We start from the raw sequence: 18,241 nt of genomic DNA, 5'->3' as shown, positions 1-18,241 counted from the left end.
TTTAAAATGTTAATGTTACCTCTTATTGGTTAATGAGTCTATTATAGCTAAAGGGCTTCAAATTTCTTCACTGAATGTCATAATATCAAAATTACATATTTGCATCAGAATTATGTCTTGCACTAGTAGAATATTGTAGCCACCAACTAACTGTCTTTTCCCCTATAGCTGGCAATGACTTTTTAAAAAGTTTTTAAAGAATTTTCTTTGTTTTTAACTAACATAGGCACTAATTTCTATTTCAAATTTACATATTCACTTTATATCACTTGGTGAAGGTAATTTTTAAATAAATAAATATAATTTCTCTGAAATAAATAAAAATTTACCCTGTAAAACATACATATAAATATTTATCATTATTAAAAAATAAACTATCAGAGAAATTATTAAATTTCAAATTAAAAAAACATTAACATCTCACTACTTGTAATCTGCTGAATAAAGTCATTCTAAATTAGATTCACTCTTCCTGATAATCTTTTGCTCTTCTAATTTTATGTTCTCTAGAGCAGAGCTTGAATGCATTATTGAATGTAGTATAACAAAATTACAAAGAAAGAATAAATTTCTTGGACACTTGTTATTTATACCTTTAACAAAAGTGGGAGCAGATGCAGTGTCTATTCTGATTCATTAAGGTTTGGTGGAAAAAGAATCCATAAATAGTTTATACAGATTGACCTTGAAAAAAGTACTTTCATAGTAGACTTTCACATTCTCTTTGATAAAGGTTTTGTTTTATTTTCACACATTGTAATACAATCATCAGTCAATTAATTAATATATGGGAAGAGGTTCTCTAATACACAAAACTGAAAGAAGAAATAAACACTTTATTATATTATATCCTATTTTACAAAACTTGTGACTTAAATATGAGTTGCCAAGCATTTTATTTAACGTGTGTTTTTGTATGAGGTAACCATTCAAGTCGCAGTTTTTTTAAAGTATATTTTATTATGTTGTTACAGTACTTCCAACTTTTTCCCCTTTGCTTCTCTCTGCCCAGTACTCCCCTTCTCCCAGCAATCCCACCCCCCTTAGTTCATGCCATGGGTCATACATATAAGTTCTTTGGCTTCACCATTTCCTATATTATTCTTAACTTCTCCCTGTTTATTTTGTACCATCAATGATGCTTCCTTATCCCTGCAGCATTTCCCCATTTCTCCGCCTTCTCCCTCCCAGTTGATAACCCTCCAAATGATCCCTATACCTATGATTCTGTTCCTATTCTGGTTTGCTTAGTTGGATTTTGTTTCTATTTTTTAGATTCAGTTGTTGATAGTTGTGTTTGTTGTCATTTTACTGTTCATAGTTTTGACCTTCTTTTTCTTAAATAAGTCCCTTTAACATTTCACATAATAATGGCTTGGTGATGATGAACTCCTTTAGCTTTACCTTGTCTGGGAAGCACTTCATCTGCCCTCTTATTCTAAATGATAGCTTTGTTGGATAGAATAATCTTGGTTATTGGTCCTTGCTTTTCATCACATTGAATACTTCTTGCCAGTCCCTTCCTGCCTGCAAAGTTTCTTTTGAGAAATCAGCTGGCACCTTTTTGTAAGTAGCTATCTGCTTTTCTCTTTCTACTTTTAAGATTCTCTCTTTATCTTGAACTTTTGGCATTTTAATTATGATGTGTCTTAGTGTAGTCCTCCTTGAGCCTAGCTTGTTTGAGACTCTCTGTGCTTCCTGAACTTGTATGTCTATTTCTGTCACCAAATTTGGGAAGTGTTCCTTCATTATATTTTCACATAAGCTTTCAATTTCTCACTCTTCTTCTTCTTCTTCTGGTACCCCTATGGTTTGGATGTTAGAACGTGTAAAGTTGTCCCAGAGGTTCAGAAGTCTCTCCTCATTTTTTTTCAACTCTTGTTTCCTCATTCTGTATCAGTTGACTGTTTTATTCTTCCTTATGTTACAAATCAGTGATTTGAACCCTGGTTTCCTTCCCTTCACCATTGGTTTTGTGTGGATTTGACTTCGTTTCACTTAGCATAGCCTTCACTTCTTCCCTTATGTGTTTGCCATACTCAAGCATATCTGTCAAGCCTGTGAACATCTTTATCATAAGTGTTTTGAATTCTGCATCTGTTAGGTTGGCTATCTCCTCATTGCTTAGTTCTCCCACTGAAACCTTGATCTGTTCCCCCTCTTGGGCCATACTTCTCTCTCTCCTCATCTTGACAGGCCCCTGTGTTTGTCTGCCTCTGTGTCTTAGGTAGAGCTGCCACTCCTGTTACATTGCAAGGGGTGGAGCCTTAGGTATTTGTGAGTACAGGGAAACCCACTTCACCACATTGTGGCATTGTGGGGGGGGGAGGGGTCAGAGAGGGAACAGTGCTGCTTGCTGAGCACTTGCCCCTTTCTTAGGCACTTCTCCCACTTCTGTATCAGACTTGACCCCCTCTAGCAGTTGCCCTGGTTGTCGTTCCCAGAGCAGGTGGGTCTGTAGAGGTTCTAGGACCATGGGGGCCCTTTAAACAGTCAGACTCTGCTAAGAGACAGGCAGTTTCCCCCTCCACCCCAACACCCACTGGTTTGCACAGTGAGAAGCAATGGGGCTTGATTTTCCCTGGTGCTGGAACTGTGAGCTGTGCGGTCTGGTGTGGTGCTGGGAGCATTCCCTAGGTGTCCTTTCCAACTTTTTAAAATGTGTGAATGCGCTTTTCACCAGCCTGTCACTGCCACCGCCACCACACTGTGTCCTCTCTGCCTGGCCTCCACCCCTCCTTCCTGTCTGGATGCGTATTTCTTCTTTATATCTTTGTTTGTTGGACTTCTATAAGCTTGATTTTCTGGGACTTCTGGTTGTCTCTAGTTTTGAGGTAGTTGTATTCCTTCTTGGTTGTGGAGGGAGACCCAGCGTGTCTGTCTAGGCCTCCATCTTGGCCAGAAGTCAAGTAACAGTTTTTTAATGCCACAGGTCAAATGCTGACCAGGCTGATTTCTTTTTTTCTGCTCTGTCAGCTTTGTCTGCTCAAGATGTCATCAGAAGAAAAATAAATAAGAGGATTTATGGATTTAGCGATCTTTCTCAGATCTGAAATAATGCATATCAAACTCTGTTTTACAAGGGCTAATAATAAAGAAACCCCAAAAGGTAGAAATAGTACAATGTGAAATGGGATATTGAGGAACATTGAGAAGAGAAATCATGTGCCCTTTGCCACTCTACTACAGCAGGAGGGGTTGGGTAAGAGAATGAAACACTTGCTGTGCAAAATTGTGGTTAAGTTTCATCATCTCTGTACCTTGTTTTCCTGGAGTGTGAAGAATGGATTAGCTTCACTGATATTAGCCCTTTCATATTCAGTACAAAAAAAAAAAAGAATTCTGAATAACAACTGCCAGGTGGTTTTAAGTATTACAAATTAATACCAATACATTTAATAATTCTAAAGAATTTTAAATGTATTTTAAAATTATTTAAGCTATTTTTAGTTAACATTTAAATTAGCATCTATTGGCATGGTAGTTAAATAACAAAATATATGAGGTTGCCATTGTGCTTTTATTATTTTTAATGGATTACCTGATTTTATAATACTTTGGGAAAATAGTATCTATACTAAGAATAAATTTATACTCATAAATGTGAATGAAAATAAAATGACTAAAGATAATCATCATATTTTAAAAAGTATATAAAACCCAATATGCCAAATATGACACCAAAAGTTCACAGTTCAGAAAGTACATTAGATCATTCCTGACAAGATGATGCACTTCCAGACTTATAAGCAGCGATCCTTTTAAAAATCAGGCCACAGCCGCCTCTTGAAGGCTTACATCATTCTGATGATTCCTTGTGGTCTAAACACTCACCACAGGGTTTTTCTGAACAGAGCCTGCGGTACCAAAGAGAGAAAGGTGAATTTCTAGGCCTTGCTGTGTTTGGAGAGATTGAGATTAATATTGCCCATCAGCAGTGAGGATGCACAGGCCCATGTCACTTATACACAGACACCCGGGAGAGGGATGCAGTGCTGGGAATTACTTTTTTCTTTTTCCCTGTGTGAACAGTAAGAGGAATATATCTAAGAGGGTAAGATGATTTAGCTTGGAAACAAGGTTAAAGATGAACTTTATCCCCTTTTTCTTCCCTTCACAATTAAAACCCATCTACTACCTCAAAGACAACAATCTGTCTTTGAGATTCAATTTTTTTTTCCTCCAGGGAAATACAAAAACTAACTTGATCTTTATTTAGCAGTAATATTTAAAATGTAGCACATGTACACAATTATGGGTTTCTAATTTCCCTCAGCATCCACAGAGAATAATATAAATGCTGAAATTGAACTAATCAGGTTATTATAATATCCATTTTTTGTTCATTCAGTAGCTCGTTTAGTAGTTCAGTCAGTCTTCAGAATTTTCATTCAGCAAGAATTAAGTATCTGGCAGACATATAGATATTCAGGAAAAGCAGCTAGATAATATATGGTACATATCTTTTAGGAATTTAGTTCAGGGAAAAGGAAAACATGAACAATCAAAATAATGACTCAAATTTGAATGTTTAGGGTGTGAAAAAAAGAAGGAGCCTGAAACACAGATTTGTAAAACCCTAAATCCTATTCTTTATAGGCTACATATTTACACATATCATATACATGACAAAGTTAAGAAAACAAACCCTGGCTGGCTGGCTGAGCGCATTGGAGCACTGTCTCATGGACAAAGAAGGTTGTTGATTTGATTTCTAGTTGGGGCACATACCTAGGTTGTGGGTTTTATCCCCAGTTGGGGCACATATGGGAAGCAACGGATTAATGTCTCTCTCTCTCTCTCTTTCTCTCTCCCCCTTTCTCTGTCTCTAAAATCAATCAGTAAAGCATACCCTCAGACAGGGATTAAAAAGAAGAAAATAAATAGTTGAACTTTATTGACTAACAACTTTTTTTCTAAAATCTCAAAACTAGACTCAAGATGATTGATATTAGAACACAGAATATCTCGCTGTGAGAATGGTGTTCATATTAGGGCCAAAAATAAAGCAAGCCAAATAGTTTATTTTTGCTAACTTTTTAAAAAACATACAATTGGACTTCAGCCCTTTATATATCAAAACAATGATTATAAAAAAATGTCTGCCCAAAAAGAACATAGTATGCAGAAAGAAAATGCAAACAGAAGAGAGCCAGGAAGTTTTTCTTTCTTTGTACAGCGGTGAATTTCAATCCCTTCCCTCTGCCATTAGGACAGAAAGATGGCGCACAGGCCCCATCTTCTGTACTTATTATGTCTCAGGGAGAAACATCTATAAGACAATGAGACAGGAGAGCAAAGGATTGAGCGAGAGAGAGAGAGAGAGAGAGAGAGAGAGAGAGAGAGAGAGAGAGATTAGTTGAGACTTATTAGCTGGGGCAGCCTGAAACCTTCCTATTTCTCCATCCTCCTGTTGAAAGGCTAATCATGGTACTTCTATAATTCAAAGAATTACTCTTACCTACTTTTAAGTAGAATTGAGTAAGAATGGGGTTTGGGAGAGAGATGTGTCCCCCTAAAAGCCCATAAGTTATAACTAAACATTTGCAAAGGAGACTATAAATTAACTTTGTTTCATGAAAGGCATTCATAATACTTCCAAAGATATCCCAGAACAGCTCTGATCATCTTGGCAATCAGATCCTAGAAACATCTCTATGAATCTATTTAGTAGCTTACTTATACTGTAGTATATAGTAACTTCCATTATTTTAAGATACACCAATGTGAAAACAGTTTACAAAGTAAAAGGAGTCATAGCAATGTTACCTGGAAAGCAGTGAATGATCTTACACAACTGGAATGTGCTGTGTTTTTCTTGCATAATTTAAAAATTTATTTGCATTTTAATTAAAATCTCCCAACTACATATTGCCTGATAATAGTTGTGTGTACTACTACATTGAGCCCTAAAAGCTACTCAGAACTGCTTTGACAATGTTTGTGTCATGATGAAACCACTAGATATATTTGCCTTTGTTCTGCTTCTTATCCTGCCACCAGGACACTTCTGTATATAATGACGAAATGTGGCATAGACAGAGGATAGAGTTGGTATTAGAAAATCTCAACTCCAGTCCAATCTTTGTCCTTCTAGGTTTGAAAAATGGGCAAGTCGTGTTATTTCCCTGTGCTTGCTTCTCCTTCACAAAGTTGTGACCCGCAAATTAAATAAAATAAGATACATTTTATATCCTCACAAGCTAGCAGTATTAGCAGAAAATAATTTGAAATATTGTTTTCTTTCCAAATTTTTGAACTATAAGAAATTATAGAATATTATTAAGCTTTGCGCAGTGGCAGTATCGTAGCCAATGAGGTTTATCCGAGGCGCAATTATTGCTAATTGAAAACTTTTCCCAATACCCCGCCATGACGACTTGAAATATAGTCGGCACTGGCAATTTTTGACGGTCTCTGCGGAGACTAAAAAAAAAAAAAAAAAAAGAAATTATAGAATATTAAGAAGATATGTAAAGGATGGTATATTACATAGGTATTTGGAAATAGGTGAGGTTATAAATATTACTAATCTAAAGTTTGTCTTAATATATTCATTCAATATCTATTTCCATTGTTAACATTTTATTTATTAAATAAGTATAATTTTGTATTCTGGTTTGAATAAATGAAAAAGAAGAAGAAAAACAGAGTAGAATATACATTATGATTGCATTTTTTAAACAAATTCTAATGAAAACACACCATTCCATATGCTGTGGTTTTATTTTTATTGTATTTTGATTTACAACTTTGAGTGTATTTTGCAAACATATTTTAATTTTAATTGTTATTTTTAAAGAGGAAAAAGATTTTTAAGTAACTAGAAGCATCTCATAAAAATTGGACAAAATTTGATAACTAGAAATAATTATAGAATTGTGATTATTTCTATGCTAATAAATGTATAATAATTTTCAGCAAAAATAGTTTAAATAATATTCATAATTAATTTTTATGCAGCTGAAGCATATTCTGGACACCAAGTTATAAATCTATATATTAAAAAGTGTGACTTTTCTGTACCATCCATAATTATAAAATACAAAAGAAAACAAAACAAAAATTAAACAGGCCTTTCATTTTATAAGACATTAAGAAGTATTCAAGGAGGAAGATGGCGGAGGAGTGAGGGGAGGCTGCGCTCTCAGGCTCCTAAGACCCGTCCATAGTTTGGACTAATTGCAGACAGAACATCTCAGTGAGCAGCTGGACACTGGCAGGAGTTGAGCCTTCGCACTACTGGATTAGAGAAAAACCATCTGTTTAGTGAGGAGAGCGGAAGAAAAAGGGATGAAATGGGATTCCTGACTGGGGTGGCTGCCTGAGCTGTGGCTGGAAGGACACAAAGGATTTTTGGTGACCACAGGCTTCCCCAGAGGGGAGTCAGGAGGAAAGCGGATCTCTGCCCGCTGGCAAAGATGGGACTCGACCAGGTGGCATTGACTCTGGAAGATGGGAGACAGCGTGCTGTTGTGCAAGTGAAAACATAATTTTCCTTTGTATTTTTCTCTTGTGAACTGCAGAGAGGGGGAGTAAGTTTGGGGGTGATAGGACATTCTTGAGGAGCGCAGGCGCAGAAGTGTGCTCGCCCACTCCCCAACCCTTTGCTTGGGTCTCGCTGGAGTACATAGGGAAGTGCCCTCATTCACTGGCCCAGGTGCACAGGGCCATGCGTCCAGGTGCCCCTCGGACATACCTCAACAGACAGAAGATCAGTGCCCCAATGGGTGTAGGGAGGGCCCACTGGACATGCAGAAGACTGTGTGCAGTTGCCTCTGGCCAACTCCAGTGGGTGCCAGGCCAGAGTGCCAGGCTGGAGCGCAGAACACTTGCTCAGGCTCTGCTTGTGCCCACCAGGCGGGCGCAGGAACAGTGGGAGGCTGCGGCGTGGGAACAGCGGGCAGCAGTAACTCACAGACACTCACTTCTACTTAGCACAAGTGTCTGGGGCCCCGCCCTAAGAGGCTAGAGACCAACTCTCAAACGCCATGTGGCAGGCCTGAGGCTAGATCCCTGGCCGCCTTGGGTGTGCATGGGTGTGCATAGGCCCACGCGTGCGAAAGCACTTGCCAATCACTCACTTCCACTGTGCACAGTGTCTGGGGCCCAGCACTGGGAGGCGAGAGACCAACTCCCGGAGAGCGGCTTGGCAGGCCTGAGGTGTGCTCTCGGGCGCCTTGCATGAAGGGGCACCTCAGCTAGCTCCAATGGGTGCCAAAGGAATGCGCCCTGCCAGTCACTGCGCGCACACCACTGCTGCAAGGAATAGGAACCTCTGACCCGCCACATTAGACCAGCTGTGGATGTAGAAAAAGAATAGAATACACAAAGACTGAACTGAGTAAAAACATTCCCCCCCTTTTTTTTCTTTTTCTTCCTGAAAGGAAAAAAAAATTATATCTCTAATTTGTTTCATACAATCTCTCCTTCTCATCCTTCCTCTTTAATTTCTGTTTATTTGTTTGTGGGTCTAGCTTTGCCTCCCTTTCACTCTAAGTAAATAGAATATAACTACTATATAAATCCAATACTATACAATTCCACTTTCCTACTATATTCTGCACTCTTCCCTTTTTTCTTCTATAGTTAATAATATACAATGTAAATATTACCTACTGTCTTGCACAGTCTCAACTATTATTAATCTATTATCGCCTCTCTCAAAAATCATATTTTTTCTCCCTAAAAACAACTCTTATCTATTCTTCCTATAGTATAAAACCTCTAATCTCTACATTTATATTAACACTGGCTCGTTGGCTGATGATAGCAGGATAGAGGGTGGGGGATATTTTTGAGGGTGTGGGTCTCCTGCCAGGGCTGTGTGTTTATGTTTTTAACAGCATCTCCACAAAAGAACTCAAGACAAAGTGGATAGAGTGATTCTCAATCAACTAGCCAGAAGGAAGATCCTAACAAAGAGCATCTGAAATATAACCAGACAGCATAAACAAATGACATAAAGGGTATCTCAAGAACATCAGGCTCAGGAGATCAAAGAGACTGCACCACTGAACCCCACAGATCTCCCATAAAGAATCTCATACCACAAGGGTGGGAAGTCAAAGCAGACAAACCCAAAAAACAAACATAAACAAGAAGAATCCAACATGGTAAGATGCAGAAATAACATCTCAATTAAAAGAAAAGAGGAATCCCCAGAAAGAGAGGTAGATGGAATAGACATAGCCCAAATGTAAGACACGGAATTCAAAACAATGGTGGTGAAGAAGCTCAATATACTCAACAACCTTAAAAACAACTATGACAACCTCCAAGGAAGTTACCAACAGCTCCAAGAAAATTATAGGGAACTTGCAGAGAACTACACCAGCATAAAAAAAGACATACAAACTATCAACAAGAACCAGGAAGAAATGAAGAATGCAATCTCTGAACTGAAAAACACAGCAGAATCAGTCAAAAACAGACTAAACGAAGCAGAGGATCAGATTAGTGAGTTAGAAGATAATGTAGACAAAAATTCTCAGAAGATACAGCAAAATGAAAAAAGATTGAAAAAGTATGAAGAAGAGGTAAGGGAATTACAGGAGAGCATAAGTAAGAACAATACAAGAGTCATTGGAATTAAAGAGAGATCAGAAGAACAAGGAATAGAAAAACTGATAGGAGAAAGAGTGACAGAAAGTTTTCCCAACCTGATGAGAGAAAAAGTTATGCAAGTCCAGGGAGCACAGAGAGTTCCAATAAAGAGGAACCCCCAAAACCCACTCCAAGGCACATCATAGTTAAAATGGCAATATTCCAAGACAAAGAGAGAATCCTAAAAGCAGCAAGAGAAAAACAGCAAATAACACACAAGAAAGCTCTGATAAGGCTATTGACTGATTTCTCAACAGAAACACTACAAGCCAGAAGGGAATGGTCAAAAATATTTCAAGCAATAAAAAACAAAGGCCTACAACCAAGAATACTCTACCCAGCAAGGTTCTCATTCAAAATAGAAGGTGAAATAAGGAGTTTCTCAGACAAAGGAAGACTAAGAGAATATATCTCCACCAAACCAGCATTGAAAGAGATGCTAAAAAAAATGTTCTAAGAAAAAGGAAGAGGAAAAAAAAGGAGAGGAACAGAGGTACAAAGGGAAATGAATAAATACATGTCAGTAATAACCTTAAATGTAAATGGATTAAATGCTCCAATTAAAAGACATAGGGTAACGAAATGGATAAGAAAACAGGACCCACATATTTGTTGTCTACAAGAAACACACCTCAAAACAAAAGATTTACATAGACTGAAAGTAAAGGGATATAAAAAATATTCCAAGCAAACGTACATGAAAAAAAAGCTGGGATAGCAATCCTCATATCAGACAAAATGGATTTCAAAGCAAGGGCAATAAAGAGAGACAAAGAAGGACATTTCATAATACTTAAAGGAATAATCCATCAAGAAGATATAACACTGACAAACATATATGCACCCAACGTAGGAGCACCCAAATACATAAAGAAAATGCTAGAAGACCACAAGAAGGATATTAACAACAACACACTCACAGTAGGGGTCTTCAACACACCATTATCAACAATAGACAGATCACTGAAGCAAAGAAACACCAAGGATATACAGGCATTGAACAACACACTAAACCACATGGACTTAACTGATATATATATAGAACTTTTCACCCCCAAAAAGCATTCTTTTCAAATGCACATGGGACATTTTCAAAGATAGACCGCATGATAGGACACAAAACAAGCCTCAACAAATTCAAGAAAATTGAAATCATATCAAGCATCTTTTCAGACTACAGTGCCTTGAAACTAGAAATCAACCTCAGAGAAAAAAATCAAAGACACCTGAACTCATGGAGAATGAATAACACGCTATTAAAGAATGAATGGGTTAACAATGACATCAAAGAGGAAATTAAGAAATTTCTATAAATTAATGACAATGAACACACCACAGCCCAAAACCTATGGGACACAGCGAAAACAGTCCTGAGAGGGAAGTTCATAGCAATACAGGCATATCTGAAAAGGATAGAAGAATCTCAAATAAAAAATCTAATTCTAAAGCTAGAAGAACTAGAACAACAACAACGAACAAAGCCTAGGGCAAAAAGAAGGAAGGAAACCATCAAGATCAGAGCAGAATTAAATGACATAGAGACTAAAGAAACAATCCAAAAAATCAACAAAACTAGGAGCTGGTTCTTTGAAAAAATAAACAAAATCAACAAGCCTCTAGCCAGGCTCATCAAGAAAAAAATAGAGAACACCCAAATAAACAAAATCAGAAATGAAAGAGGAGAAATCACAACTGATACAACAGAAATAAAAACAATTGTAAGAAATTACTACAAACAAATGTATGGCAAGAAATTTGACAACCTAGAAGAAATGGACAAATTTCTAGAGACATATAACCTTCCGAAACTGAATCAAGAAGAAGTAGAAAGTCTCAACAGACCAATAACATAGAAGGAAATTGAAACAGTAATCCAAAGTCTCCCTGCACACAAAAGCCCTGGACCGGATGGCTTCACAGGCGAATTTTACAAAATATTTAGGGAAGAACTAACTCCTACCCTCCTCAAACTATTCCAAAAAATCCAAGAAGAGGGAAAAATCCCAAACTCTTTCTATGAAGCCAGTATTACCCTAATCCCAAAACCAGGTCAAGACACAACAAAGAAAGAAAGCTACAGGCCAATATCACTGATGAACATAGATGCTAAAATCCTCAATAAAATTTTGGCAAACAGAATCCAGCAATACATCAAAAAGATCATACACCATGATCAAGTGGGATTCATCCCAAGGATGCAAGAATGTTTTAATATTCACAAATCAATAAATATAATACATCACCTAAACAAAATGAAAGATAAAAATCACATGATCATATCAATAGATGCAGAAAAAGCATTTGATAAAGTACTACACCATTTATGATGAAAACACTCAGCAAAATGGGAATAGAGGGAGCATACCTTAACATAATTAAGGCTATATATGAGAAGCCTGAAGCCACCATCATACTCAATGTACAAAAACTGAAAGCATTCCCCCTGATATCAGGAACTAGACAAGGCTGTCCACTCTCTCCACTTCTATTCAACATAGTGTTGGAAGTCCTAGCCACAGCAATCAGACAAGACAAAGAAATAAAAGGCATCCAAATTGGGAAAGAAGAAATAAAACTATCACTATATGCAGATGACATGATAGTGTACCTAGAAAACCCTATAAACTCCACTAAAGGACTTCTCGATATAATAAGCGAATTTGGCAAAATAGCAGGGTACAAAATAAATATACAGAAATCTAAGGCATTTCTGTACACCAACAATAAAATATCGGAGACAGAGACAAAAAAGAAAATACCATTTACTATAGCAACAAGAAAAATAAAGTACCTAGGAATAAACTTAACCAAAGAGATAAAAGACCTGTACACTGAAAATTACGCAACACTGAAGAAAGAAATTAAGGAAGATACAAATAAATGAAAGCAAATACCATGTTCTTGGATGGGAAGAATCAACATCATCAAAATGTCCATACTACCCAAAGCAATTTACAGATTCAATGCAATCCCTATTAAAATACCAATGACATATTTCACAGACCTAGAACAAATACTCCAAAAATTCATATGGAACCAAAAAAGACCCCGAATAGCAAAAGCAATCTTGAAACAGAAGAACACAGCAAGAGGAATCACGATAGCAGATATCAAACAATACTACAAAGCCACTGTGATCAAAACAGTCTGGTACTGGCATAAGAACAGACATATAGATCAGTGGAACAGAATAGAGAGCCCAGAAATAAACCCAGGCCTCTATGGTCAACTTATATTTGATAAAGGGGGAAGGAACATAAAATGGAGTGAGAAGGGTCTCTTTAACAAATGGTGCTGGGAGAACTGGACAAGGATGTGCAAAAAAATGAAACTAGACCACCAACTTACACCACACACAAGAATAAACTCAAGATGGATCAAAAACTTAAATGTAAGTTGTGACACCATAAATGTCCTAGAGGAAAACATAGGCAGGAAAATTTCAGATATCCCACATAACAATACCTTCACGGTTACATCTCCTCAGGCAAGAGAAATAAAGGAAAAAATAAACAAATGGGACTACATCAAACTAAAGAGTTTCTGCTCAGCAAAAGAAAACATCAGCAAGATGAAAAGGAAACCAACCATATGGGAAAACATATTTGCCAATGATACCTCAGACAGGGGACTGATCTCCAAAATACAGAAAGAGCTTATATGTTCAACATCAAGAAAAGAAATATCCCAATTAAAAAATGGGCAAAGGACCTGAGCAAACACTTCTCCGAAGAGGACATACAGAATATCCATAGACACATGAAAAAATGCCCGACATCATTGGCCATCAGAGAGATGCAAATGAAAACCACAATGAGATACCACTTTACACCTGTCAGAATAGCCATCATCAACAAATCAACAAACAACTTGTGCTGGAGAGGATGTGGAGAAACGGGAACCCTACTGCACTGTTGGTGGGAATGCAGACTAGTGCAGCCACTATGGAAAACAGTATGGAATTACCTCAAAAAACTAAAAATGGAACTGCCTTTTGAACCAGCGATTGCACTGGTAGGATTATACTCGAAAAATCCTAAAACCCTAATTCAAAAGAACTTATGCACCCCTATGATCATAGCAGCCCTGTTTACAATAGCTAAGTACTGGAAACAGCCTAAGTGCCCATCTGTAGATGAGCAGATCAAAAAACTGTGGTACATTTACACCATGGAATACTGTGTAGCAGAAAGAAAGAAGGAACTCCTGCCATTTGCGACAACATGGATGGAACTAGAGAGAATTATGCTTAGTGAAATAAGCCAGGCAAAGAAAGTAAAATACCACATGATATCACCTAATACAGGAAACTAAAGAACAACACAAACGAATTAAATAGGACAAAGAGTAGAATTGTAGTCAATGGGGGGGGGAGGGAGAGAAGGGGGATAAGCAGGGGAAGGGTCTGGTCAAGGAACGTGTATATATGACTCATGGACATGGACAAGGGGGAGGAATATGATCGCAGGATAAGGGGTGGGTTGGGTTGGGGGGAGCAATGGGGGGAAAATGGAACAACTGTAATTGAAAAGCCAAAAAATAAAAGGAAAACAACAAAAAAAAGAAGTATTCAAAAACCTAAGAAGTGTACTTCTGTCTTCTGGTTCCACACATAAGAACCTTGGAAATCAGCACTTCATCCTAATAACAAGTAAAAAAGAATGAAAAATCAATAACTCTTCTTGGATTCTTAAGAGAAGAGAGGACACAGGACAAACCACTGCCTCCAGGACTGGATAGATCCTGGAGAATAGAGGAAATTACTGCTTACAAGAAATAAACATAAACTTCCACAGGAACCGGTACCAGGATAAGAAACCTTATTATAATTGATGAATTGCTGGAGTCTCAGGGTGGAAAACACTGAGAGTTAAAAACTCCAGGGGACCCAGTCATAGATGAGCTCCCATAACATTGTAAAATTTACTTTCAAGAGCTCAATCAGGTTCTCACAGAAAATATTACCACCTACTCCCCCCCAAATCCCCTGATATTTCCAATGGGAAGCAGGGTAGGAGAGCCACTGTGAAATAGGCTAGAGTGCAGTAGTCTCTCTCTATATCGCGGTTCACTTAACACAGCCTCACTGTATCGCAGGATTTTTAAAAATATTATATTTAATTATTTATCATGAATTTTTCGCTGTATCGTGGGATTTTGTGGTACTGTATTTCTATGTTGTTAAAGTTACATAAGTTTAAGAGTGTAGAATATGTTTAAGAACATAAGTAGTGTTTATAAAGGTGTGGAAAAGTTTATTAAGGGAGTGGGAGATATTAATAAGGGACTGAGAATGGTTTATAAGTGCGTGGGAAGGGTTTCTAAAACCTTAAAAAAAAAAAATATATATATATATATATATATATATATATATAAATACTAAAATAAATGTAAGGTTCCTACTTCGCGGATTTTTGCCTATCATGGGAGGTGGGTCTAGAACATAGTACCCAAGATAAGTGAGGGAATACTATATTCTTTTCTTTAACAGGGCTTACCTTTAGGAGAAACTAGTAATTAGAGCTAACCTGTTGCTGGGGTATTATGAAAGCATAATACACCAGGGGTTGGTGGGGAGGATATTATCTTCAGCCCATTTGGGCCATCCTGTCTCAAGTAAGGGGAAGAGAAAATACTGAGAAACAGTTGTGAAGTTCACAGTCCAAAGGTATAGGTTTTCCAGAAGTCTGAGACCTAATCATTGGACTACACAATGCTTTCCTCACACCTTACCACCATTACTAAAGGCTTATTTAAGTAGTTTCTGCTACCAATTACACCATGTACTGTTATCAATAAAAATTACAAGCATAATAAAAGGCAAAAAAAAACAACAACCATAATTTGAAAAGCCATTCTAATTGACACTTACATGCAGAAGGTTGATGTGCACTGATACAGATATCTAATTAAGATCACTGGGGAGAAGTAGGAGGGGCTGTAGGAGTTTGCTGAGGTAGTGGAAAGCAGTCTAGGACAGGACTGGCTGAGAAGCTGAATGCCTCCAGAGCCAATGGAAATAGAAAGAGGGCTGACTCTTTGGTTCACTTTTCTGGCTCCTGAGCTAGCTCTAGCTCTCTCTCAGGCCTGGTTCTGGCTCTTGCTCTGGCTCTGGTTCGCAGGCTCTCCAGCTCTTCTTCCTCAACATCAGGCTTTTTTTCCTCAAGGATGCCTGGATGATCATGTTGCAGCTGTCTACATTTTCCAACAGACGGTATTTTTGTATGGGAAGGAACTCCAGGCAGTTTAGGATCGGGATGGCATGGCAGAGGGTGGCAGGTTTATGTTCTAGAGGGAACAGGTTCTGAGGGAGAAGCCTGCCATTCTTCCAGAATTGTGTAGCTTTTGTGTATTATGTTGTTTTAGTTTGTAAACTAACCCTACAGAAACTGTCAGGGGAAAAAACTAGGAGAACACAGGTGTTAGAGTTTAGCCTTAGTGTTAGGCTTAACTAGCTGCTTTTGAATAAAGACTTTTCCTTTATCACCAGACCTTTGCCTCTGGAATTTTGCCTAGAGAGTGGCAGTGGGCAGCAGGACCCCAACTTGCTGTTCAGTAACAGCACCTCACACCAGTGCATGCATGTTGGTCAAGCAAATCATACCCTGGTTATCCTTGACTTACTGCATCTTTGCCTAATGAACTTGAGAGGCAACCACACATTGATGTTTCTCTCCCTCTCTGCTTCCCTTCCCCCCTCTCTAAAAATAAATAAATAAAATCTTCAAAGGAAAAAGATTGCCCAATATGGGGGCGTTCAGGACTCCCCAGCTCCAGGTCAATCTCTTCTGCAAAACCCAAAAAGAATCCAGCCACCTCCAGAACCAGAGTCAGTGTCCAGCCACCCAACTCCATTTTTATCTGTCCTCCTGGGACCCAAGGCGGTTACATAAATGGGTCTCCAGCTCTCCAGTTTTAGGCTCTCTCCTCCCTGGAGTGCACAATTGTGGGGCCAGCATTGCCATTGCCTCCCAGCAGCTTTTCCCTCTCCCCATACCCAGATCACCCAGATCATTGCAGCTGGTCAAGCAAGGGCTCCGTCCAGGGGTCCCCTCGCCATGCATATGTATGCTGAAAAGGGTGTGTCCAGGACCCATGCTTTCTGGCTCAGATCCTCTGTGTCCTGTGGGCCACTGCAGCAAGATGTGTGGCCCAGTGATTTCCTTGGTCTCTCCGAGTCAGCCCCTCACTGGGGGAGCAAGGGTAAGAAAAAAGCTGCAAGTTTCTGTGTGCCCTCCATTTAAAAGTCGGGGCCCAAAATCCTTTGCGCAGCAGAAGTGTCCAGCTTCCCTGCAAATCCAAGTTAGTGTCCATTAGGCTTGTCAGCCTGCACAATGTGTCTGCCCCGCCTCCTGCTGCCATGATCTGAAAAAGGGGAGGCTTTTCTAGCCAAACACACAGCTTCCAGTGTCACATGCAGTGGGACTGGTTTGTTTATCGTTTTACCTGTGGGTATGGAAATCTGTCACATGCTTCCCCACCAACTCTGGTACTCCCCAACCTGCCTCGGGGGTCTCTTCCCTCTGCTGTGATCTGACCAGGTTCCCCCAACTATAACACAAGTAGTGGTACAGCAGTGCAGCCATGTTAACAAAATTAGAATGTATAGTGATTGACATGGAAGCCATGAAGGAGTTTTTACCTGTGAAGAGTGTAAGCAGATTAACATTTTAGAAAGATCACTCCATCTATAGAGTGGAGAATGTGTTAAATGGAAAAGTAACTAGATGATAGAAGACTACAAGGTTGTTTATGTAAAATATATCAGAGGTGCTTTTTGCCTGGCAATTAGATGATGGATAACAAAGGCAGAAAAAGCAATAGTTATAAAAATACTTATTGGGTGTTAAATTTTTGTTTTGTTGGTGTGAGTGAGAAAAGAGGAGTTAATTTTGTAAAGAAGTGATAATTTTATCCAGACCAAGAATAACAAATCAATACTAATCAATAAGCTATTACATCCTGTAGATTAAAGCTGAAAAGGAGTTTTGTGCATCTGTGGTCTTTTGTCTCAGTCCATTTGAGCTATGATTACAACAGATTGCAGGTTTGTAAAATGTAGAAAATTTTTTCTAACAGTTCTGGAAGTTGGGAATTTCAAGATCAAAACACCAGCAGATACCATGTCTGGTGAGGTTCCGCTTTCTGATCCATAGAAGGTATCAGCTAGTAGTAACGTCATGTGGCAGAAAAGACAAGGGAGCTCTCTCAGACCTTCTATAAGGGCATTATAATCACCGCTCAAAGGCCCCATCTCCAAATATCAGGATTTCAACGTCTGAATTTTGGAAGGAAGCAAACACTTAGATCAACTTTGTTTTAAAAAATGCCATGAGTTTGAAAATTATGTATGTATGTATAATGTTGATATTGGGTTCAAAAAACAATATCAGCAATAAGAATGCCACATTTTTGGCAACTAATCCTGTTTTTTCCTTCATTTAGTTGGCTTCACCACATACTCCCATATCCTCTCCAATCAGTCTTAAAAAAAATTATTTGTTTTTAGAGAAGAGAAGGGAGAGAAAAAAAGAGGGAGAGAAATTGGGGACCTGTCCTGCAACCCAGGCATGTGCCCACCCTGACTGGGAACTGAACCAGTGATCCTTTGGTTTGGAGGCCAGCACTCAATCCA

The 18,241-nt window shown here is 38.4% G+C and overlaps 1 non-coding gene across 1 annotated transcript; it reads left to right on the top strand.

Moving 5' to 3' along the window:
• Window positions 1-6,285: 6,285 nt before the first annotated feature.
• Window positions 6,286-6,426, top strand: LOC150001982 (U4 spliceosomal RNA). The gene has a single exon (XR_016513205.1). It is a non-coding gene; the product is annotated as a U4 spliceosomal RNA (small nuclear RNA).
• The last annotated feature ends 11,815 nt before the right edge of the window (window positions 6,427-18,241 follow it).

Source organism: Furipterus horrens, unplaced genomic scaffold, assembly GCF_987537825.1.
Source record: "Furipterus horrens unplaced genomic scaffold, mFurHor1.1.pri manual_scaffold_9, whole genome shotgun sequence".
Lineage (NCBI taxonomy): Eukaryota > Metazoa > Chordata > Mammalia > Chiroptera > Furipteridae > Furipterus > Furipterus horrens.
Note: the sequence above shows the minus strand (reverse complement) of the source record. Positions and strands in the feature narration are given on the sequence as shown.